This window comes from Neoarius graeffei, chromosome 20, assembly GCF_027579695.1.
Source record: "Neoarius graeffei isolate fNeoGra1 chromosome 20, fNeoGra1.pri, whole genome shotgun sequence".
NCBI lineage: Eukaryota > Metazoa > Chordata > Actinopteri > Siluriformes > Ariidae > Neoarius > Neoarius graeffei.
The window spans coordinates 53,800,743-53,826,329 of record NC_083588.1 but is presented as its reverse complement, the minus strand read 5'-3'; the positions used below and the strand labels follow the sequence as shown (position 1 = coordinate 53,826,329).

Here is a 25,587-nt window from a genome sequence, read left to right as displayed (position 1 = left end):
TCAAGTCCAAAGTCAATGCAGCCGTCTACCAGGAGATTTTAGAGCACTTCATGTTTCCATCTGCTGACAAGCTTTATGGAGATGCTGATTTCCTTTTCCAGTAGGACTTAGCACCTGCTCACAGTGCCAAAACTACTGCCAAATGGTTTGCTGACCGTGATATTACTGTGCTTGATTGGCCAGCCAACTCACCTGACCTGAACTCCAGAGAGAATCTATGGGCTATTATCAAGAGGAAGATGAGAAACACCCGACCCAAAAATACAGATGAGCTGAAGGCTGCTATCAAAGCAACCTGGGCTTCAATAACACCTCAGCAGTGCCACAGGCTGATCACCTCCATGCCACGCCCCATTAATGCAATAATTCATGGTAATGGAGCCCCAACTAAGTACTGAGTGTATAAATATTTTTGATATATTGAGTGTATAAATATTTTATAAATATTTTCAGAAGTTAAGCATTTCTGGATCATAATTTTTTTAAATTGATCTTAGGAAATGTTCTAATAATTTGAGATATTAGATTTCTGATTTTGATGAGCTGTAAGCCATAATCATAAAAAAAAGCCTTGATATTATATCTCTCCACACACATATACAATGCTCCTGATAACCACTAGGTGGAGACAGAATTCATCACAGTTAGTCTGTGTGTGTGTGTGTGTGTGTGTGTGTGTGTGTGTGTGTGTGTGTGTGTGTGTGTCCATGCTGCAATCAATTAGATCAGTGTGAAAATAAGCACTTGTACCACCTGAATGTTGTTTTGGTTCATCTGGAGGGAAAAATGTATTTATTATATAATTATATTCATTTATAATTATGCTCTCTCATCTTCCCTACCCTCACTCGCACGCACGCACACACACACACAGCCTCCTTTCACGTTGTGTCTCTGCTATATCTCACACTTATGCCACTCTCCAAACAAGGAAAATATGTTTAAAAAAAAACGCTGCACGCAATCACACATCTGTATTAAGTGGTAGTTCTTAATCGTTCTGGGTGTAGCCCTTTCCGCCAACATTTAAATAAATCATCAGAAAAGTCCAAAACATTTTTTCTACACCTCTCATGGCTCTCATTTGTAAATCAGATTTGAGTCTGAATTACACGGATTTGATCTGACATGATAAACAGACAGATGCGTACAAACACTTTCTTTTACTTGTATACACTTTCTTTTACTCGTATAGTGAAGGCTACATCAGGGGGCAGAGCCTTGTCTTACAAAGCCCCACAGTTATGGAACAGCCTTCCAAGTAATGTTCGGGAATCAGACACAGTCTCAGCATTTACGTCTAGGCTGAAAACATATCTGTTTAGTCAAGCCTTTTGTTAATGGTGTTTATGAGGTAAAGGTGTAGATCTGGAGGGTCCTCAGACAGAGTGTTTTGGTAAACTGGGATGTATGGATGCTGTCAGTCCCCACTCACTTGCTCACTCGAGTTTGCTGACGGTGTAATGGCTGGCTGTTTTATGTCCTGGGGCTCCCTCATGCCTATGTTACCTTCTGGCTCTCTCCTTTTAGTTATGCTGTCATAGTTAGTTGCCGGAGTCCCTGCTTGTACTCGGTGCAATATGTATACTGCTCCTACTTATTCAGGTGACATTGGGCATACCTAACAACCTGTGTTTTCTTTCCCTCCCCCCCACCCCAAATCTGTCCCTCTGAGTTACATGGAGTCAACAGGAAATCTTTTGGTGGAGAGGGTGGAGACCTCGACTGGCTATCGTAGCCTGCAGGGAATCGGCCGTCAGACGTTCTGTCGCATGTCCCAGACCCGGTGAAATGTAACTGAATTGTCTTGGCCAGCCCTAAGGGTCCCATCTGCATCTCATCATTGCTGAGGAGTGTGCTCCCATCACCCAATCAAGCATCCAGCCAGAGCAGGTCATGATATATTTTACCATATTAACATGCAATTGTTGTGTGTTATGCCTGATGTAAAGACTCTCGTCTCTGCGAGCCTACCACACAGATTTAATACTTGTCATTTTTAGGGCATACCTAACAACCTGTGTTTTCTTTCTCTCTCTCTTCCCCCCCCCATCTGTCCCTCTGAGTTACATGTTGATCCTGGCATTGAGATGCTGGCCTCTTCTGCCCCTCGGACCTGCTTGATCCATCCTGGTGCCCTGTGTCTGGTCGGAGTTTTATCGCACCGCTCCTGTGAAGGACGGCCCCATGAGGACAATTGAGGGTTATACCTGTTAAAACTGTTAATATTACAGTCAGGCTGTCTGTTGTCGCCCAAATGAGGATGGGTTCCCTTTTGAGTCTGGTTCCTCTCGAGGTTTCTTCTTCATGTTGTCTGAGGGAGTTTTTCCTTGCCACCGTCGCCACAGGCTTGCTCATTGGGGATAGATTAGGGATAAAATTAGCTCATGTTTTAAGTCGTTCAAATTCTGTAAAGCTGCTTTGCGACAATGTTTATTGTTAAAAGCGCTATACGAATAAACTTGATTTTGATTTGACTTGTGCTCATCTCCAGAACACGTCGTCCATACTCATTCCCGTCTACAGGAAAACAGTATCAGTGCCATTTTTACAGAAAAAAAAACCCAACCCACAATACAAATGCTTTTCTTTATGGGAGGGACTCTGAAAGAAGCAGCTCAGGACTCATGGCTTTACCTCAGTCTTGTCCACAACACCTGGGACTAACAAGCAACCAGAAAGACCTGGATTTTTCTTCTGCTGTCCCTGACACACACACACACACACACACACACAAGAAGACCGGTCTGTGAAACCGAGATCTATCTACAAATGTCCATAACAGCAGGGTTTAAGAGTTGATACTCTGTCCTCTTTCCACATGGACATGCTCATGTTGCTCCGCTTAGTCTTACTGACCTCCCACAGATAGACAAGCTGTCAAGAGGTTGCGATACCTGTGTGTTATCCTTCCTGTATGATCTGCAACACTTCTGTGTCAAAAACAACCTTAGCCCCAGACTGCCTGAAGTGCGAGACTTAGCTGCTAAAAGGGCAGAGAAATGCTGTAAAATTCCATAAAACATACTAAACACCGGGCGGCACGGTACGGTGGTGTAGTGGTTAGCGCTGTCGCCTCACAGCAAGAAGGTCCTGGGTTCGAGCCCCGGGGCTGGCGAGGGCCTTTCTGTGTGGAGTTTGCATGTTCTCCCCGTGTCCGCGTGGGTTTCCTCCGGGTGCTCCGGTTTCCCCCACAGTCCAAAGACATGCAGGTTAGGTTAACTGGTGACTCTAAATTGACCGTAGGTGTGAATGTGAGTGTGAATGGTTGTCTGTGTCTATGTGTCAGCCCTGTGATGACCTGGCGACTTGTCCAGGGTGTACCCCGCCTTTCGCCCGTAGTCAGCTGGGATAGGCTCCAGCTCGCCTGCGACCCTGTAGAACAGGATAAAGCGGCTAGAGATAATGAGATGAGATGAGATACTAAACACCAGAGGTGGACAGTAACGAAATACATTTACTTGAGTACTGTACTTAAGTACACTTTTTAAGTATCTGTACTTTATTTGAGTATTTTTTTTGGAAACTTATGACTTTAACTTCACTGCATTTGAAAGACAAATATCGTACTTTTCACTCCACTACATTTCTATCAAGGTCCTCGTTACTCGTTACTATGAAGCAGCTTTGAAAGTGGATGTTTTTTTCTTTTCTAAAACGTGATTAGTTTTTTCCACAGGTGACACTGAGACACTATCAGTTAATCACTAGGGTCACGTCACGTCCATAGACTGTATAAAATCAAGTTCAATGATTTCTCAGCAGCGTTATTTAACACAATCAGTTGATGGCAGAATGGAAGGAGGAGGTTCTTCTGGGGAATGCACGCACCCATGGCCATATCAAGAACCCATGTTTCAGTTTTCTGCAAGGATTAAAGATTCATTTTGTTTTAAATGTTTGCCGAAAACGAACCACATCACGGCCTACAAAACTCGCTATCCAACCTGCGGAAGCATATTGAGGTCTGTAAATGTTTTATTCCAAGAGAAAGCTTGCAACGAAGTAGTCTGTGCTTTTAGAGCTAGCGATAACGTTGCAATAGCTATGCAGTCTGGTTAGTCAAATGACTTTCTATGGATTTGCCCGCCAAGTTGCCGTCGCCTTGTCTACAGCGAACATTAACACATAGCTGGTTAACTTGGACACTGTTAGTTAGCATGGAAAAACAGAGTGACGCTAACATGAATAACGTTAACTTATCTGAAGTCCTTTCAGAAATATGTTTTAGCATAATCTTGCCAAATAAACAGAATGTAGAAATCTTTCTTTTCTAGTAACATTAGCTACCTAATATGATTTCAAGCTTGAAAAGCGTTTGCAAGCATGTCAGGTGGAGTTTCACTGACTAGCTAGCTTAACGTTAAACCACCATGATGGCACGGCATGCGTTCATTTTGTGAATTCACATTTCTGTATTTGGTAACGGCATTAGGTTTTGTAAGCATTGTGGTAATAATTCAACAATGCGTTGACAGAAAATGTACTTTTAATACTTAAGTATTTTTAAAAGCGAGTACTTCAGTACTTTAACTTAAGTAAAAATTTGACTGTCCAACTTTCACTTGTATCGGAGTAACATTTGACCAGCGGGATCTGTACTTTGACTTAAGTAATGAAGTTGGGTACTTTGTCCAACTCTGCTAAACACTGGGGAATTTGTGGTTTTGAATGATTCCGTCCACCTCCTAAAACCAGACCTGAATTTTGTGCTGCTCTGAGTTTAACAGGTTGTGTTGCCAGGTGCGCATATTATATTATTACATTACATTAATGGCATTTAGCAGATGCTCTTATCCAGACTGACATACAACACACCCAGAGCAGCCTGAGAGCAGTTTGGGGTTCAGGTGCCTTGCTCAAGGGCACTTCAGCCATTCCTGCTAGTCCAGGGAATCAAGCCAGCAACCTTTTGGTCCCAAAGCTGCTTCTCTAAACGTTAGGCCATGGTGTCCCCATGTAATGTATGTTATCCATTTTAAATGATAGCTATAATAATTTCTTGACAAACTGTAATTAAGAACAATACGAAAGCATCACCACTTTGTGAAGGAACTATTCAAACAAACTACGTTCCATCACTGCTTGTCCAATAGGATTATTTTATCTGCATAGCTGGCAACCCAACCATCATCATCACTTTCCTTAGATGTAATAAACAACATGTAACTCAAGAAACAGGATTTTGTTTCGTTTGACAATCTTCTAAATACAGGGTGTTTCAAAAAATTTGAAATCATTGCACAATCTAATAACTTTGCCAGTTCTTGTTCAATTGACCTTGAATTTTAACAGCGTGTGCAGGGGCTTCAAAGTTTGGGAGAATAGCAGGGTACAAATAATTTACAGCAGGGTGCAAAATGGTAAAATGTCTGCCAGCGGCAGACATAATGCACGCAAAGCGTGCAGGGATGGATAGATAGATAGATAGATAGATAGATAGATAGATAGATAGATAGATAGATAGATAGATAGATGAGAGATATGCAAGTACGAATTTTTCATGGGGCGGGATGGTTTGGAACAGGCCATCTAAAATTGGGATAACATTTACCCGGGACGGGTATTTGAGGCTTGATTAGCGTTGTTACGCACGACAGTGTTTCCCACAGAAATTTTGGAGACTATGGGGGCAAGCCATGGGGGAGGCGCGGGGGTTGTTTAAAATTGAGTGATATGTTAAATATTAAGTTATTACTGAAAAACTATTGATTAAAAAAACAGACACTGAGAGATGGTCCTATAAACAACTTTACCAATATAAAAGATTACCAGGACTACAAAAATGCAGAAAAATAGGCTTTACTTATCCAAATGCACCTGTCGGTTCAAAAGTTAAAGTGCAGAGAACCTCACAGCACAACATGAAGTTACCTTAAAATATAATATAAATGCCTCAGCTTTCATGTAAGAAAAAAAACTATTAAATACTAGTACTGTGTGCAGGCAGTCTCTCCTGAAGACTAAATTAAACAATAATCATAAACTAATAAAATAAATGGCTCAGGCTTCATAGAAGAAAAAAAACAATTTGAACAGAATCTCACAGTATGATGCTGAAGCTGCCTAAACAATGGAAAATAAAATACCATTTTGGCAAAAACGTTGGCATCCATTAATTTCTTGTATTAAGTAAAAAAATATGTTGCCAGATACTGCTGACGTTTTACAGCCCAAAATATGTTCAAAACCCGCCAAAATGCACTTAAAACCGCCCAAATTGGGCGGGAAACCGCCCAATCTGGCAACACAAGTGGCAGTAATGGCTGCACTCATGTCGAGGATGTAAACACAATCTGGCAACACAGGCGGCAGTAATGGCTGCACTCATGTCGAGGATGTAAACACAGTTGACGCGGCAACGGACATACATGACATAGTGGATGTAATTTACGTTCACAACTTTTTTTGCTGTCAGAAATATTTAATATTAAATTTTGTGACTCGACTGACAATAGCCGGCGGCATAACAAGCCATAGCCGGCGATTTGCCGCCGGTGACCGGCTACTTTTGAGACCGCTGCGTGTGTGGAAACAGGTCAAAATTTTATGTTGAATGCTTTTTGTTTTTATCTTTTTAGGTATAGAAATGCCATTCACTGGAAAAGAAAAGGCGTTTTGTGTGTTAGAGTACGCTCGAACACAGTCGAACAAGACTGTGCAGCGTGCATTTATGAGAGAATTCTCTAAAACTGTACCAACTGCAAGTCAGATTTAGACACGGCACAAAAAGTTCAAAGAGGAAGGCTGTGTGTGCAGGGCGAAAGGATCTGGACGACCACCAGCATCGGAAGAGACGGTCGAGCGGCTTCGCGAATATTGAAAATTTGTGAAATTGTTCATGGAGTCCACATATCTTTGAATTTCTCATTGAAATTTTGAGGAATAAATCTTATATTGCTCAACATTAAGCCTGTTCAGTTTCATTTGCCTAGACTATGTAGTTTCTGGGATATTTACAGTGGTGCTTGAAAGTTTGTGAACCCTTTAGAATTTTCTATATTTCTGCATAAATATGACCTAAAACATCATCACAAGTCCTAAAAGTAGATAAAGAGAACCCAGTTAAACAAATGAGACAAAAATATGATACTTGGTCATTTATTTATTGAGGAAAATGATCCAATATTACATATCTGTGGGTGGCAAAAGTATGTGAACCTTTGCTTTCAGTATCTGGTGTGACCCCCTTGTGCAGCAATAACTGCAACTAAACATTTGCGGTAACTGTTGATCAGTCCTGCACACCGGCTTGGAGGAATTTTAGCCCATTCCTCCCTACAGAACAGCTTCAACTCTGGGATGTTGGTGGGTTTCCTCTCATGAACTGCTCGCTTCAGGTCCTTCCACAACATTTCCATTGGATTAAGGTCAGGACTTTGACTTGGCCATTCCAAAACATTAACTTTATTTTTCTTTAACCATTCTTTGGTAGAACGACTTGTGTGTTTAGGGTCGTTGTCTTGCTGCATGACCCATCTTCTCTTGAGATTCAGTTCATGGACAGATGTCCTGACATTTTCCTTAAGAATTCGCTGATATAATTCAGAATTCATTGTTCCATCAATGATGGCAAGTCGTCCTGGCCCAGATGCAGCAAAACACAGATGGGATAAGGTTCTTATGCTGGAATGCACTGTTTTCCTTTCTCCAAATATAATGCTTCTCATTTAAACCAAAGAGTTCTATTTTGGTCTCATCCGTCCACAAAACATTTTTCCTTCTGGCTTGTCCACGTGATCTTTAGCAAACTGCAGACGAGCAGCAATGTTCTTTTTGGAGAACAGTGGCTTTCTCCTTGCAACCCTGCCATGCACACCATTGTTGTTCAGTGCTCTCCTGATGGTGGACTCATGAACATTAACATTAGCCAATGTGAGAGAGGCCTTCAGTTGCTTAGAAGTTACCCTGGGCTCCTTTATGATCTCGCCGACTATTACACGCCTTGCTCTTGGAGTGATCTTTGTTGGTCGACCTCTCCTGGGGAGGGTAACAATGGTCTTGAATTTCCTCCATTTGTACACAATCTGTCTGACTGTGGATTGGTGGAGTCCAAACTCTTTAGAGATGGCTTTGTAACCTTTTCCAGCCTGATGAGCATCAACAACGCTTTTTCTGAGGTCCTCAGAAATCTCCTTTGTTCATGCCATGATACACTTCCACAAACATGTGTTGTGAAGATCAGACTTTGATAGATCCCTGTTCTTTAAATAAAACAGGGTGCCCACTCACACCTGATTGTCATCCCATTGATTGAAAACATCTGACTCTTATCTCACCTTCAAATTAACTGCTAATCCTAGAGGTTCACATACTTTTGCCACTCACAGATATGTAATACTGGATCATTTTCCTCAATAAATAAATGACCAAGTATAATATTTTTGTCTCATTTGTTTAACTGGGTTCTCTTTATCTACTTTTAGGACTTGTGTGAAAATCTGATGATGTTTTAGGTCATATTTATGCAGAAATATAGAAAATTCTAAAGGGTTCACAAACTTTCAAGCACCACTGTACATCTCAAACACTATCAAATTTTTTAAAACACCCTGTATTACCGGAGCTGCAGTTGAACCACAAGGAAATGCAACTACTAAACCTGCAATGTAATACAATTTAATGAGATTTAATTTATTTAAAGTAGGATTTAAAAAAACAAACAGAAAATCTACAGGCTCAACAGCTGTATTTATTAATTCCCTCCTCATAGTCATTTAATATTGACACAACATTTCACTTCATAACACTTTTCTCTCTTCCTTACCGGACTTGCATTTCATCTTTAGTTTCAATTTGTGCCTTGGAGACAAGGACGCGTTATCCTAATGGGCTTCATGGGCAGCTGCCCAGGGCCTCGGCCACTAGGGGGCCTCGGGGATAGCGAGATCGGAAAATCTCATCTCATCTCATCTCATTATCTCTAGCCGCTTTATCCTTCTACAGGGTCGCAGGCAAGCTGGAGCCTATCCCAGCTGACTACGGGCGAAAGGCGGGGTACACCCTGGACAAGTCGCCAGGTCATCACAGGGCTGACACACAGACACAGACAACCATTCACACTCACATTCACACCTACGCTCAATTTAGAGTCACCAGTTAACCTAACCTGCATGTCTTTGGACTGTGGGGGAAACCGGAGCACCCGGAGGAAACCCACACGGACACGGGGAGAACATGCAAACTCCACACAGAAAGGCCCTCGCCGGCCCCGGGGCTCGAACCCAGGACCTTCTTGCTGTGAGGCGACAGCGCTAACCACTACACCACCGTGCCGCCCAGATCGGAAAATATGAAACGATATTTTCAGAAGTTTTGATCATATTGATAACATTTTTGATGCATTTCGCCACCCGTAAGGAAGCCCACCTTGTCCCGTCGCATAAATCACCCGTCATTGTCAATATGATCACTGTCCACTATGTCTTCACACGCTACGCCAGCTTTTGTTCAATGATTTAATTAATGACTTCGCGTTCCAGAAAAGTAGGAAAGTGCCCTTGTAAGTTGACCCATGGCTGTCAAACTGAATGTGCAAAGCTGTGTGCCACTGCTATTTGGGACATTACGTGTGTGAAAGGATGAAATGTTTCACATAGCCGAACATTTTGAGATTTATTTCTGAGAAGCAAGATATTTTTCTTTCTTTGTTATTGCTCTTTGTTTTCACAAGTTAAAAGTCGCCTGGATTCCAAAATGAAAACGAACGCTTATATACCAAATGAATGTTCTTGTTCTGAATACTAAAGAAACTGTTGTAGGCCGAGGTTATGTTCTTGACATGTTGTTCATTGACTCACTCATTCAAAGGCTTCTTGAAGCTAAACTTTAGTTAACCAGACTTGTTAACCGTGATGTTTGATGGATTTTTTCACCATGCAGTTGCCTATTTCACCATTGCTTTTTCTCGATTAAATAGGTGTTGATGGATATAAAGTTTTATCGTTCAATAGTGTTTCTAATTGTGCCACTGTCATTATTTAAGTTTCTGTGTCTAGTTAGACAGGCACGTCTCATCTCATCTCATTATCTCTAGCCGCTTTATCCTGTTCTACAGGGTCGCAGGCAAGCTGGAGCCTATCCCAGCTGACTACGGGCGAAAGGCGGGGTACACCCTGGACAAGTCGCCAGGTCATCACAGGGCTGACACATAGACACAGACAACCATTCACACTCACATTCACACCTACGGTCAATTTAGAGTCACCAGTTAACCTAACCTGCATGTCTTTGGACTGTGGGGGAAACCGGAGCACCCGGAGGAAACCCACGCGGACACGGGGAAAACATGCAAACTCCGCACAGAAAGGCCCTCGCCGGCCCCGGGGCTCGAACCCAGGACCTTCTTGCTGTGAGGCGACAGCGCTAACCACTACACCACCGTGCTGCCCAGGCACATCTGAGGGGGTGAATTTGCTGAGCGCAGTTGACAGCAGGCGGGGGTGGGGCCTCGGGGGGGTGTCTGCCCAGGGCCTCGGCAAGGGTTAACGCGGCCCTGCTTGGAGAGAGCTCAGGTAGTATTTGTCACATTTTGCTGCATCAAGTCGCATCACAGCCAAACCGGCTCTGAATGTTGAAGGCCAGAAGGAGCGCACAGCCATCCTCGCTCGTATTTGCATTAAGTCACGTTCTGCTCCTTAAAAACATTTAACCCGCTTTATTCCAGCTCGTGTTCCCAAATTGCACTGAGGGTCCTCCTTAATATCTTTTTTTATTTTAAGTGTGTAACGTAGTAATGCAGGGCTCATTGTGTCATTCGGTTGTTCAATATGAGAATTTAAAAAAAAAAAGAGAAATAAAGTTCTCATTTTAGAAAAAATGAGAATAAAATTCTCAATTAAAACAACTTTTGTTATACATTTAATAATAAAAACTAGCGATATAATTAATGGATGTTTTAACGTCATTGACATCATCATCAGAGCGAAACATACAGTGTTTAAAGCATATACGCAGAGCCATGGCCTCACTTTCGTTTATAAATGCCTGGAGACCTCAAGAATGGCACAGGAATAGTTTTAAGCGTAAACAATAAATCTGATACAGTAATTTTTACGATTAAAGTGATTCATATAGGTAGCGGTCTGAGTGAATGACCTTGACGTCCGTAACGTCACAGCAGGAAGTCTATCGGTCTCATCACCATTTCCGCTATACTAAAACACAGAGCTGACTGCAACTCCGATCCTCCATTTTGAGCTAATTTATCACCATTCCATGTAGGTGTGTTGCTGGCCGGTGCAGCAACACGACAGAAGGTGGATTTATGTTGCATTCATGGCCCAAGAATGTTCAAACTGCAAAGATTTGGACGCGTTTTGCAAGAAATTCACGGGCACATTGAGCGGCTATGAAGTGGTCTCTCCTCTGCTCTGCACATTTTACTGAAGACTCGTACGAGACCTCTGATCTGTTGAGGAGCGTTGGCTATAAGCCCGTACTGAAAGAGGGTGCAGTCCCAACAATTAAAGGAAAATAAAAACAAGAAAAGGAAAGTATTTATTTATTTTAAAGTGAGTTCAGCTGCACCAGTTCCCCCGGAGTGAGCCGAGGGTTGTTGGTAAAACCCGGGACGGAACGGGATGGGACATATCGCTCGGGCAGTGACCTTCCCGTGGTTGTTGCTAAAACCGGTGATGTCCGGTTCCATCCCGGGTTTTAGTAATTGCCTGAGCCGAGCAGTAATGGCGGAATACACAGTATGGAGAGAATGAGTGTAGCAGCCGTCTGATTTCTAAACTGGATATTGCTGCCATCTCGCCCTTACGTGGAAGAAGCGAATGAATGGAGACCTGAACAAACAACTGAAAGTCAGATTGTTTCAAAACAATCAGCCACAAGGTCGGCCTTCAAGAAGCGAGAACACAGACGGGTAAGCTCCGACTCTCATTTGGATAAGAAAACAACAAAAACAACACATTGTTTACCTACATTTAGATTAATACATGTAACTTGTATTGTGTGTTTAAGTTACCGGTATAAGATTATTTAATTTGCTTAAGTTCATCTGATTATTTAATTAGCCTTTTATGTTTTATCAGTGAAAATGCATGCATGTACATGTATGTTGCATAAGTTATAACACCCATCCTGTTTTAATGAGAGTCAACCCACAATCAATGAAGTCAAATCAGTCTTAGTTGAGCAAGTCGGTGACGGTATTTCTTACTTTCACCATGAATTTTTATTGATATGATTTTGGTCTATAGCTGTGTAAGATTGTGTGTGTTCTCGTGCATAGCTGTCCTGAGCTTTATGACCCTTTCACACCCTGGTAAACGTGCATAATCGCGAGAACATACTCTTTTATTTTCTCTGTACCTTCTAGTTTCGCTGAAACCACATTCCTGGTTCCTCCTGTTCTAGGGGGTGTATGGTCTGCTCTTTCATGTATAATAAAAACAACTCCTTATATGGTGAGTTGACCTTGTGCCCCCGAGCCCCTTACTTATCTTGTCACGCAAGCTTCTGATGTATATAAACCCTGCTCTTTCTGTGTATCGTTGAGCAGTGCTTGAATAAACCAGATTGATTTAACTCGTGTGGTTTGTTTTAACCCTGCTCCAGAGCGCTCTTACGTCAACGCATCTGAACTGAGACAGACACAGGTTCTAACAATTTGGTGACCCCGACGTGATACTCTCAATCAGGTAAGACATGTTTGATTGACTACCTGGTTGGCAGTAGTTTCGTAGTGTCCTACGGAGGACAGTTTTCCCTGGTTCGAGTCCAGGAAGAGCGCGCTATACAAATTTGTACTATATTTGTTGTCTGTTCCTCTTCAGATCCGTTTGTTGTCATTGTACGATGGGAAGCTCGTTCCCTAAGCCTGCGCCAGGGGAAACCCCGGCCGAGTGGATGACTAGGTGCGGTTTTGCTTATTATGTTTCTCCCTGGCTCGATAATTTGGCAGGTTGGACTGAGGCCAACCCTCAAATTCCTTCATATCCTCGCCGAGGTACTTTCGATCCTGGTTATCTTGCATCGGCCTATCGCATGATTTATGAGGGATTAGGGGACCCCGGCTGGGATCGCCCGTATATGCGGGAAGGATATGCCAAATGGTATGATATGAAGAAGATTTGGGATAATTTTAAACAGGCTTATACTCCCCGTTCAGTCCTGAAATCCATCCCGAAGCCTCGGGCTGCACCCGTCACCAAGGAAACGGAGGAGGCGGCGCTAGGAAAATCCAAATCTCATTCTGCTCCTCCAGCCTCGTTAGATAGTAAACCTCCACCTTATAGTAAGGCTGGAAAAATTACTGGTAAATCGCCGTCAGCTGCAAAAACGATTCCTAAAATTTATCCGTCCCTGGCTGCTGTGTCTGCGTGCCCCCCCCCCACGGTTGACAGAGGGCAGCGTCCCGGAGGGATAAAGGGTGCGCCTGCATCAGCCAAGAACGGCAAAGACGAAGAAAGTAGTGACGATACCGATGATGACACTGATGATGACGATTGGGATAATCCCGATGGTGTGGGTCCAGACGCCGGCTCGCGTCCTTATCCGCCACAAAACGCTGCTTGTGTATGGGTTGCAAAGCGCAGTGGTATTGATATAACTCCCCCGTCCCCGTCGGCTCTTAAGGACATCATCTCGCTTCTTCCGTCACCCGATAAGCCCTTGCTTTTTGTTGATCAGTTAATTAATGTTTCTCGTAATTGTCAGCTTACGGGAGCTGATTACCGGTTTATTCTGCAAAATAAATTAGGAGGCGCATATGATGAGACAGCCCTGTTAGAAAACGTTCAGGTTCTCGCCCCCGTCAATGATCAAGCTGAAAATATTAAGGAAGAGTATGAAGGGGATGACGGTCGCCCGCGTCGGCGCACCGTGACTACCTTCTTTTGGAAGGACACGCCGAACGCACTGCAGCAGCTTCGTGAGCAATTGACGCGATACCTGCTCGCCTTAAAACAAGCAAATAGAGACCTGTCACAGGTCACTAATTGCAAACAGGAGCGTTCTGAGCTGACGTCGGCCTTTTGGAAACGCTTTGGGGAAGTTTGGCAACATTTGGGAGGTCTTGAACTTGATTTGGCAAACCCGAACCCAATGTTCTTGTCCACCTTTCTGTCTAATTGTCGCCCCGAAATACAGAGCGTATTAAAACATCACTGGAGTGACCGGAATAATCTGGTCCTCCGTCAGGCCGGGGAGCGGGTGCGCACGTTGGAGAGCGATGGTCTTTTAGACTGTAAAACGAATAAAGCATGTTTATCCGTCGTGCCGGGCGGACGAGCGGAGGGACGACAGGAGAGGGGTCGCCGAACGGGACCGCGCGGCGGGGGAGGGAGGAGAAATGGAAAGTGCCACTATTGTGGAAAAGAGGGACATTGGATAAGAGAGTGCCATGCGAGACAGCGTGATGAACGGGAACGTGAAAAACCTGCCATTCACGCTGCCCCGAGCCCTTCTGGGCAGAGGGATTTTTCCCGCCCATAGGGCTGCCCTCAGAGCGATGAAACCCCGACCGTTGCTATGTTAAATCTTTTATTCAGCTCCCCTCTTAACGAAGATCTTCCCACTATTGTTTTATGCCTGGCAGGGACTGAATATCCTTTTTTACTCGACACCGGGGCTACCATGTCCTCAGTGGGGAGGGAATATGCGGGTCCTTTATCTACACGGTCTGTAAGCTCTGTGGGAATAGAAGGGGTTCCTTTCCATTCCAGTTGCACGCCTCCCCTTTCTGTCACTTGCGCCATTGATCCTTTACTGAAGTTTTCTCACTCTTTTGTTTGCATGCCAGATTGCCCTTTTAACCTGCTTGGACGGGACCTCATGAGCCTCCTAGGGCTCTCTATTTCTTTTAGTGGCTCACACATGGTTGTTGACATACCAGACGACACTTCGTCGGCTGCTCTTGCCCTCACCTCCCTTTCTCTTCCCCATAACCTTCTCAATGCTGCTTGTGCCGTTACCCACCTCACACCCTCTCTTTCTGACCTTCCAGCTTCTCTTTGGGCGGAACATAAGGACGAGGTGGGCTTTGTTAAGTGTACCCCTTACGAGGCGGTCATTAAACATTCCTCGCCTGTGTATGTGAAACAGTACCCCCTTTCCCCCGCTAAGCTATCTGGCATTGATGATGTTTTATGTTCTCTCCTAGAGCAAGGTGTGGTTGTTCCCTGTGTCAGCCCTTATAACACCCCAGTGAATCCGGTGCAGAAGCCCAACGGCACGTGGCGTTTCACCCAGGACTTGCGTAAGATTAATGAGTTAATTATCCCAGTCGCCCCATTAGTTCCAGACGTTCCCTCTCTTATGGCCTCGATTCCGTGTGAACATGCGTTTTTCTCTGTGATTGACCTCTGTTCTGCCTTTTTCAGCGTCCCTGTGGGCTGTGAGACACAGCCCCTGTTTGCTTTTACGCATAGGGGTATGCGGCCTTGTGCGTTCCTCTCTAAAACTCTTGATTCTGTGGCACAGGGTCTCCCTGCTTGCCTCAGGGCGGTGGCTGCATGTGCTGTCATGGTCACGGACGCTGAACGGCTGGTTTTGTCTCACCCGCTCGTTCTCCACACCTCACATGATGTAGTGCACGTTTTAAAGAACCTCAGTACCCAGCATTTATCTGCGCAGCGTCGCTCTGGATACGAGTCTATTCTTTTGGCCACCGAAAACCTTACTGTTAAGCCCTCCTCCTCCTTTGATTCTCTCGCGCACGCGCTTCAGCGCCTCCTCAATTCACAGGATGATTTTCTTCCTTCTGAAACACACGACTGCATTTCTAGCATTCTTTTCGAGACAAGTATCCGCCCCGACTTACGCTCCACCCCGTTACTTTCAGGTGATTCGCTGTTTGTGGACGGCTCGTGCTCACGCCCCTCTGACGGCGTTTTCGTGTGTGGTTATTCTGTGTGCCGCCTTCCTGATGAAACTGTTGAAGCTTTTTCTCTTCCTTTCTCCTCGGCTCAGGCTGCCGAACTATACGCTCTAACCCGTGCATGTGTTATTGCTCAGGACACAGACGTCACTATCTACACTGACTCACGTTACGCTTTCGGCGTTGCTCACGACTTTGGTCGGATTTGGGCTTCGCGTGGGTTCACCACTGCAGACGGTAAGCCCATTTCTCATTCTTCGCTTGTTACTGATCTTATTACAGCGTGTCTTCTCCCGCGCTCTTTAGCCATTGTTAAGACTCGTGCTCATTGTATTGGGGACTCTTTTGAGATCAGGGGAAACTCTCTCGCCGATCGCATTGCCAAAGCCGCGGCTGCCTCCGGTGTTTTTCCGCCTTCGCTTACTCTCTCCCTGGTCTCATCCAGCCGTATGATTAGTGCCGTTCTTCCGGACATTGACTTGATCTCCCTCCAGGCCTCCGCTTCGGCCTCAGACAACCATTTCTGGGACTCATGCGGCGCGCAGCCGTCTGACGGCGTTCGGATCGATGCTCAGGGCCGCCTTTGTTTGCCTAGACATTGCACTCCATTTCTCGTCCGCGAGTTTCATGGTCCCACTCACCGCGGACGAAGGGGGGTAGTGGAGGATTTATCCAAAATATTTTGCATCGACAAAATACACACCGATGTACATCACATTCTAGACAGATGTTTAACGTGCGCCCAGAATAATCCATCTAAACCAGGCGCGGTACATCAGCACCTTCCCATACCTGACACGCCGTTCCAGGAATGGCAGATTGACTTTACTCACATGCCAAAACAGGGCCCCTTTAAGTATCTCTTGGTCATGGTCGACAAATTTTCACGATGGGTGGAGGCTTTCCCTTGCGGGAAAGAAGACGCTCGCACGGCGGTAAACAAATTGACGCAAGAAATCATTCCGCGTTATGGTCTCCCGGTAGGGATAGACTCTGACAAAGGTACGCCGTTCACCTCTAAGGTGACCCAAGAACTATGTAAGGACCTAAAAATCCTTTGGCGATTCCACATCCCGTACCATCCACAATCCTCCGGCATTGTGGAGCGCGCAAACAGAACAATCAAGGGTAAGCTGCGTAAAGCCATGCAAGAAGCTGGTACTAAAAATTGGGTACAAGTTTTGCCTTTAGTTCTCGCTGACATGCGAATGACCGCTCAAGTGGCCCTCGACAACCTGTCTCCGTACGAGCTCGTGATGGGCCGGCCTTTTCCTACACCCTGGCGCAGAGGTATGCAGGCTATAGGAACGAGTGATCTTGATGTACATCTCAGTGAGTACGCCGTGGGTCTCATGCGGGTGTTGGATGAGTACTGGACGAGACTAAATTCCAAAAAGCCTCCCATTCCTGAGGCACCCACTCACCCCTTTGAGGTAGGGGATAAAGTGTTGGTAAAGAAATTTGCGAAATTAGGCGCTCCTTTGGAGGAACCACCCTACAGTGAACCCACGGATGTGCTCGCTGTAACTCGAACGGCTGTACTAACTGACCTTTTTCCACAGTGGATCCACGCCAGCCGAATCAAGAAGGCTCCAATAGTAAATTGAATCTATATTGTTGATGCTTAACAGGTTTTTGTGTTTCAGAAAGTTGCTGTGACAATAGCTGACGGCCTTTTCAGGGATCCCCTTTCCAGCATCCGGAGTGATCCGGTTTCGGCTGATCTACAAAGAGGGGATGGTCGGTGCGTCCCGCAGACTTCTGAACTGAGGAATCTGGAAGACACGTGAGCCTGGGCTACCTTCAACTATCTACATCCTGTGGACACAGAAAGAACAAAGTCAGTGACCAGTATGACTTTCCTTCTGGTATTGGTCTTAGCGCTTGGAGCAGGGAATCCCGCTCAAGCCAGCCACGAGGACAACGTTTTTTGGCGATTTGCCAATTGGACTGCTAAACAACATACTAATCAGTCTTGTTATGTCTGTCAATACGTTAGAGTCTAAACTGTAGTTATACTCTGTAAACAAAGTATAAAAGAGGGGATTGTAAGATTGTGTGTGTTCTCGTGCATAGCTGTCCTGAGCTTTATGACCCTTTCACACCCTGGTAAACGTGCATAATCGCGAGAACATACTCTTTTATTTTCTCTGTACCTTCTAGTTTCGCTGAAACCACATTCCTGGTTCCTCCTGTTCTAGGGGGTGTATGGTCTGCTCTTTCATGTATAATAAAAACAACTCCTTATATGGTGAGTTGACCTTGTGCCCCCGAGCCCCTTACTTATCTTGTCACGCAAGCTTCTGATGTATATAAACCCTGCTCTTTCTGTGTATCGTTGAGCAGTGCTTGAATAAACCAGATTGATTTAACTCGTGTGGTTTGTTTTAACCCTGCTCCAGAGCGCTCTTACGTCAACGCATCTGAACTGAGACAGACACAGGTTCTAACAAGCTGTAAAAGGCCTCGGCCTTAAAACCGGTTACCCCTGTGACGTCACGCACTCAGGGCTGGCTGGCTCAGCGGGGCAGCTCGAATGCCAACTTTGCGGTTGATTTTAACTCTCAAAAATATATATTTTTAAAATTCCCATTTATGCAGCATACAAGAGTCAAGGATGGAGATACTATCCACTCAGAAATGTATTTAAAAATAAAGGTTCTGCGTATCTGCTTTAAGTAAGTGATGAAGAGTTAGTTCAAGTTTTTATCAAATCCCAAAAGAGTGCATCAAATAAAAACCTTAGCACATACGTTTGACTTGACGCACTCTTTTGGGACTTGATAAAAACTTGAACTAACTCTTCATCACTTACTTAAACACTTTGTTTTGCTCTGACGATGATGGCCGTGATGTCGAAACGTCAGTTTAGGATATCGCTAGTTTTTATTATTAAAAGAGAATAAAGTTCCTTTGACTTTGACTATCTTTTGAAAGGGCTTGAACTAAAATCAAATTTTCTGGTCTAAATTCGCACTGAAGTGCATGATGATATCGAATGACGCTGATCAGTATCAAGATCGGCTGATATTTTTATAAGCCGAAACTGTTGTATCTGTAATTGATTAAACAGGAAAGATTTGAATCAGTGCATCACTTTCACTAACCAAAGGGGATTTTTTTTCCCCCCCTTAGATAAAATCTGCATGTTCAGAGACCTTGACTCGGTTTGTGCAGGTAAATGAAATTTATTCACGCTTGAATTTTGAACGTGATCAGAGTAGTAACCAGAAAACGCTTCATACTAAAGAGCATATTGTACAACTGGGATTATAAAAGGTGTAACGTTTGATGAGGCCTCAAAGTTAATCAAATAAAAAGATATTCATTTTTAATGCTCAAAAGTGTGAGCATGTCCTGAATGTCCTGATCACTGGTTTCGTCTACGAATCAGGAGTTCCTCGAGAAGCAAATGTATGCTGAAGCAGGACAGCTCTGAGCGCGTATTTCATTCTGGATGAATGAATGAATGAATGAATGAATGAATGAATGGTTTATTTCGAAATTCATATTTACACATACATATATCTGAACATAAAATTTACAAAACGTGATTCCGAGGTGACCCCCAAAGACTAATAGTCTGTCAGCCAAATTAACTATATACATCCAATAGTATTATTTACATTTGTGTGGCTGGAGGACACCCTATTAAAAATAAAAAAGAGAAGAGAAAAGAAAAGTCATAAGAAATGAAAAAAAAAGACAAAAATAGTAAAATTAACGAAAAAAATGAAATACACAGAAATAATCAAAACTCAAGATATGTTAGTATATTGTACCATATGGGACAAATCAAGGGAAAAAATTTAAAGAAAAAAAAAAGAAAGAAAATTGACAGCAAAATGACATAAATATACTCGTACCATGACTGTATTATTGTCCATTAAAACGTTTAGGTGGGGAAGAACAGTAAGTGGTGACTAATATTTTTCGCATAAGTGGTATTTAGCCCTAGAATTCTCATCTCTTATGAGAGAATTCTCTAAAAATGCACCAACTGCAAGTCAGATTTAGACACGGCACAAAAAGTTCAAAAAGGAAGGCTGTGTGTGCAGGGCGAAAGGATCTGGACGACCCCAGCGTCGGAAAAGACGGTCGAGCGGGTTCGCGAATATTGAAAATTTGTGAAATTGTTCATGGAGTCCACATATCTTTGAATTTCTCATTGAAATTTTGAGGAATAAATCTTATATTGCTCAACATTACGCCTGTTCAGTTTCATTTGCCTCGACTATGTAGTTTCTGGGATATCTCATCTCATCTCATCTCATTATCTCTAGCCGCTTTATCCTTCTACAGGGTCGCAGGCAAGCTGGAGCCTATCCCAGCTGACTACGGGCGAAAGGCAGGGTACACCCTGGACAAGTCGCCAGGTCATCACAGGGCTGACACATAGACACAGACAACCATTCACACTCTCATTCACACCTACGGTCAATTTAGAGTCACCAGTTAACCTAACCTGCATGTCTTTGGACTGTGGGGGAAACCGGAGCACCCGGAGGAAACCCACGCGGACACGGGGAGAACATGCAAACTCCACACAGAAAGGCCCTCGCCGACCCCGGGGCTCAAACCCAGGACCTTCTTGCTGTGAGGCGACAGCGCTAACCACTACACCACCGTGCCGCCTAGCCCTAGAATTAAAAGATTTAATGGATTTGGCGTCTTTGAGATTTACAGGTAGTTTTGACCAGAGTTCAGGGACAAGGTGAAGGAAGCTGTCGTGGACGGTACTGGTTTTATATGGGTTTATATGGATATCTTGTCGGTGACGTGTATCATAGGGGTGAATGTCGTGGTTAAAATTGAATTTTCGACACAGAGGGAGCGGTAATTTATGACAACTAAAAAGAAAGCCGAATTTTGCAAGTTGGAGTTTAAACTGGTCTTCTAATTTTAATATACGCAGTTCTTTAAACAGTGGAGAGGATGCTTCATTATATCTGGAGTTGGTTATTATTCTTATCGCTTTTTTCTGCAGGACGCTGATGCGTTTCAAGCAAGTTTTTGTCGCTGACCCCCAAAGCAGTATTCCATATTGTAAGTAAGGGTGGATTAAACTATAGTACAAAGTTTTCATGTTACATGCAGATAGAATATTTCGTGCCATACGCAATGCATACAGTCCACTGGCGAGTTTTTTACAGCAGTGATCTATATGATCCGACCATTTTAACTTATCATCAATGATAATTCCCAGAAATTTTGTGCTATTAACTCTGTCTAAGACCACATCACATATGGACAAGTTCAAGCTATCGATGGCTTCCTCACTACTTTTGCTTTTGATGAATGAGCACACAGGGAATCCTGCTCAGTGATTTTTGGCAGAAAAACGACACCGCTGATGTTCCGCCGCTAAAATCCTAAAACTGTTTGTGTCATGAAGTGCGTGAGCAATCTGTCCATCTGAGTGAGAAGATAAACTCTAAACTGGCCAGAATAAATATGATTTTTTTTTTCACGCAGGTTTTAGCCTTAGCCTAAAAGGTCGAGACCTGAATGACTGGGTGGATGTTTCTGCTCTAATCTGTTTGCTGAAAGCCACCGGCAGGACCGATGTGAGGTTGGATATATTTGCTCAGGATCTGCATTTTTGTGAGTGTGTGTCTCAAATCAGTCGGGACGAGAGGAAATTTAAACAGCTGCTAACTGTTTCATCGTTTTACCAGTTCAGACCGTAACAAACGGTTCTCTGTGGTTGTGTTTGTTTAGTGTCCGGCTTTGCATACTTTAACATTTTTTAATTACAGATCATCCGAAAGGACTTAGTAATTTATGCGACATTAAAAATGATCAAGCACGACTCTCTGAAAACAGAAAGCTATGTCTGTTCGGCACAAATAGTTTGTGAAGAGAATGTTATGCATGTTGCAACTTTCCTCACTGTCTTTATGTAATATAAGAGACAAGAACGTTTTCGACCACAAAGTGGACACTCAAGTGTTTTTACAAGTGATCACTCTGTTTCAGAGGTGGACAGTAACGAAGTACATTCACTTGAGGACTGTATTTAAGTACACTTTTTGAGTATCTGTACTTTACTCGAGTATTATTTTGTTTGGAAACTTATGACTTTAACTTCACTACATTTGAAAGACAAATATCGTACTTTTCACTCCACTACATTTCTGTCAAGGTCCTCGTTACTTGTCACTCTTACCCCTTTTCCACCAAATCAGTTCCAGGGCTGGTTCGGGGCCAGTGCTGGTGCTGGTTCACAACTCGTTCAACTTGCGAGCCAGCTGAGAACCAGTTTGCTTTTCCATAGCTCGCGGTGCTAAGGGAAGCCACGTCATTACGTCGCTGTATACGTCAGTTACGTCGCTGTATACGTCAGTTACGTCGCTACGTTTGCATAAACCTTGGCGCGAATATCGAAGCAAAAACAACACGGAAGCAGCAGCAACAACAACAATAATAATAATAATGGATGACTTCGTGTTTGTACAGCTGCTGCTTCTCGTCGCTTAAAAATGGCGATCTTTTGCGGTCTTTTTATTGCTGTTGGTCTTAACAACTCCGCCCCCCCGCTGATGTAAGCGGTTCTTTCCTCTGGCCCAGCAAAGAGCTGGTGCTAGCCTGGAAGCGGTTTTTCTGGCCCCAGAGCCAGCTCTTTGTCAGTGGAAACAGAAAACCCGGTTCCAAACTAAGCACTGGCCCCGAACCAGCCCTGGAACTGCTTTGGTGGAAAAGGGGCATATGAAGCAGCTTTGAAAGTGGATGTTTTTTTCTTTTCTTTTCTAAAACGTGTTTGGTTTTTTCACAGGTGACACCGAGACACTATCAGTAATCACTAGGGTCACGTCACGTCCATAGACTGTATAAAATCAAGTTCAATGATTTCTCAGCAGCGTTATTTAACACGATCAGTTGATGGCAGAATGGAAGGAGGCGGTTCTTCTGGAGAATGAACACACACCCGTGGCCATACCTCGAACCCATGTTTCAGTTTTCTGAAAGGACTAAAGATTTGTTTAGTTTTAAATGTTTGCTTTGTTTGCCTAAAACGGAGCACATCACGGCCTACAAAAACTCACCGTCGGACCTGCGGAAGCATATTGAGGTATATAAACGTTTTATTCCAAGAGAAAGCTTGCAACGAAGTTGTCTGTGCTTTTAGAGCTAGTGATAACATTGCAATAGCTATGCAGTCTGGTTAGTCAAATGACTTTCTATGGATTTGGCCGCCAAGTTGCCGGAGCCTTGTCCACGGCTAACGTTTACACATAGCTGGTTAACTTGGACACTGTTAGTTAGCAGGTAAAACGGAGTTACGCTAACATGAATAACGTTAACTTATCTGAAGTCCTTTCAGAAATGCGTTTTAGCATAATCTTGCCAAATAAACAATGTAGAAATCTTTCTTTTCTAGTACCGTTAGCTACCCAATATGATTTCGAGTTTGAAAAGAGTTTGCTAGCATGTCAGATGGAGTTTCACTGACTAGCTACTAGCTTAACGTTAAACCACCATGATGGCACGGCATGCGTTCATTTTGTGAATTCACATTTCTGTCTTTGGTAACGGCATTAGGTTTTGTAAGCGTTGTGGCAATAATACAACAATGCGTTGACAGAAAATGTACTTTTAATACTTAAGTATTTTTAAAAGCGAGTACTTCAGTACTTCAACTTGAGTAAAAATTTGACTGGAAAACTTTTACTTGTATCGGAGTAACATTTGACCAGTGGGATCTGTACTTTGACTTAAGTAATGAAGTTGGGTACTTTGTCCACCTTTGCTCTGTTTTTCCTCAAATTGTGTTTGACGGACACAGAAGAAGCAGCAGAATGAAACCAGTTTTTGTATTTTCAGCGTAAACCTGATCCGAGCACCGAATAATGCTTCTTTTAAACACCATGTTCACAATATGAAGGCAACACCAGGCAACAAATCCCTGCTGAAAGTTCAATCAAAATGTTCTAATTATGTTCATTAGGATAATTACAAGACAAACCCATTAGCAGGAAAAATAGTGGTCCAGTTGCTAGTAAGTCACCTGGCATATTAAAATCCCTCACAACAATGAACACATTTGCATACACACAGTAAATTCCTGAGTGGGAACAGAAAAGTGTTCTCTCCATCACTGGAAGATTGTGAGCTCGAACCCCAATGACACCTTGGGATGCTCTAAGGCAGGGGTTCTCAACCTTTTCTCCTTTAAAGCCCACCTATTCATACTTGTAACAAGTCGGGGCCCGTTAAAAAAAGATCCCCCATTAGTTTGGCTCATCTATTCTATTAGAATCTAATAATCTACTGTAAAATGTATGAATAGAACACAACACCACTCCCTGTTACAGATGGGAGCCCAGGAATTAAACAAATGCAATAAAAACAAACTGTTTTTAATTGTAATGTAGGTATTGTTATTAAAACTGTATGGATGTGCCAGAAGCCAAACCATGCCTGCAGGGCATTCTCACTCAAAAGGGATTAATGATCCAAAAGTGGAGTCTGGTCCATTAACACAAGAACTTATTGCCATGTTTCTGTTCAGCAAACAAGCAAGTTATTAAAACCAAGAAGTACACTCAAAAGAAGCGCCTATAGAAACCACTCAATGGGATTAGATCCTTACACGCTAACAAAGGTTTTTTCCTATGAGTTGGAAAATGATCCATCTGTTGAGTTCACCGACATCTCAAACTCCCTGGTGCTGCAGACATCGTTCTACACGGACACACAAGTGAAAACGTGGAAGAGCATGGAAGAGAACAACTTTTTATATGTGGCTGGGTTAAAGATCTGGGAATCAGGACACTACAAGATAAATCCTGTGTTCTTTATGCCTGGGTAAGTAGGACTTTCTGGGCTTTTTGTACGTGTCTTTGCGATGGTTGCTAGGATGCTACAAGTTTTAGTATCGGGTATAAACAAACCACAGCTGTTCGGTTCTCAATCCTCCCTGCTCTTCTCTTCCAGGTAAATAATTTACAATGATCCACAGAAAACCCTGGGTGTTATGCATATTATATATGTGTTAGTTTACAATAGGGGCGGCACGGTGGTGTAGTGGTTAGCGCTGTCGCCTCACAACAAGAAGGTCCGGGTTCGAGCCCCGTGGCCGGCGAGGGCCTTTCTGTGCGGAGTTTGCATGTTCTCCCCGTGTCCGCGTGGGTTTCCTCCGGGTGCTCCGGTTTCCCCCACAGTCCAAAGACATGCAGGTTAGGTTAACTGGTGACTCTAAATTGACCGTAGGTGTGAATGTGAGTGTGAATGGTTGTTTGTCTCTGCGATGACCTGGCGACTTGTCCAGGGTGTACCCCGCCTTTCGCCCGTAGTCAGCTGGGATAGGCTCCAGCTTGCCTGCGACCCTGTAGAACAGGATAAAGCGGCTAGAGATAATGAGATGAGATGAGATGAGTTTACAATATGGTGACCACGATCAAACAGTAACTTTGATCTCCTGAACTTCAAAGCATCACGAAATAACGGAAAATGGCGAGAAAAGTCATTTGCGAATCCAAACAAAATAAATCAGAGGAATTTACACACCTGTCACAAAGTAATCACTACAAACTTGAGTGTTCTTCGACTCTGCTCCCTTTGAGATTCAAGAGCCACCTTTCTCGCCGTCGTTTGGTAAACTCTTTTGCTCTTTCACGCTTTTTTATCACTTCACAGGGAACCTGGAAAAAACTTTTATCAGTTTCACAGTTTGTTCGACTTGAATAGCCTAAAACAACACAAGCATAGGGCATTTTAATGACTAGCAAGGTGCTCCAGTGATAGTAACGCTTTGT

The 25,587-nt window shown here is 43.6% G+C and overlaps 1 protein-coding gene across 2 annotated transcripts in view; it reads right to left on the bottom strand.

Annotated features, from left to right (window-relative positions):
- The window catches only part of znf385c (zinc finger protein 385C), a 295,378-nt gene that overhangs the window by 171,757 nt on the left and 98,034 nt on the right, over window positions 1–25,587 (bottom strand). The window contains exon 1 of one of the 2 annotated variants that reach the window (XM_060901988.1): window positions 17,380–17,401. The exons of the other annotated variant lie outside the window; for it this stretch is intronic. The gene's annotated coding sequence lies outside the window, so the exon portion shown is untranslated. Of the gene's footprint in view, window positions 1–17,379; window positions 17,402–25,587 lie in introns of those variants that run through there. 2 annotated transcript variants of the gene reach the window in all.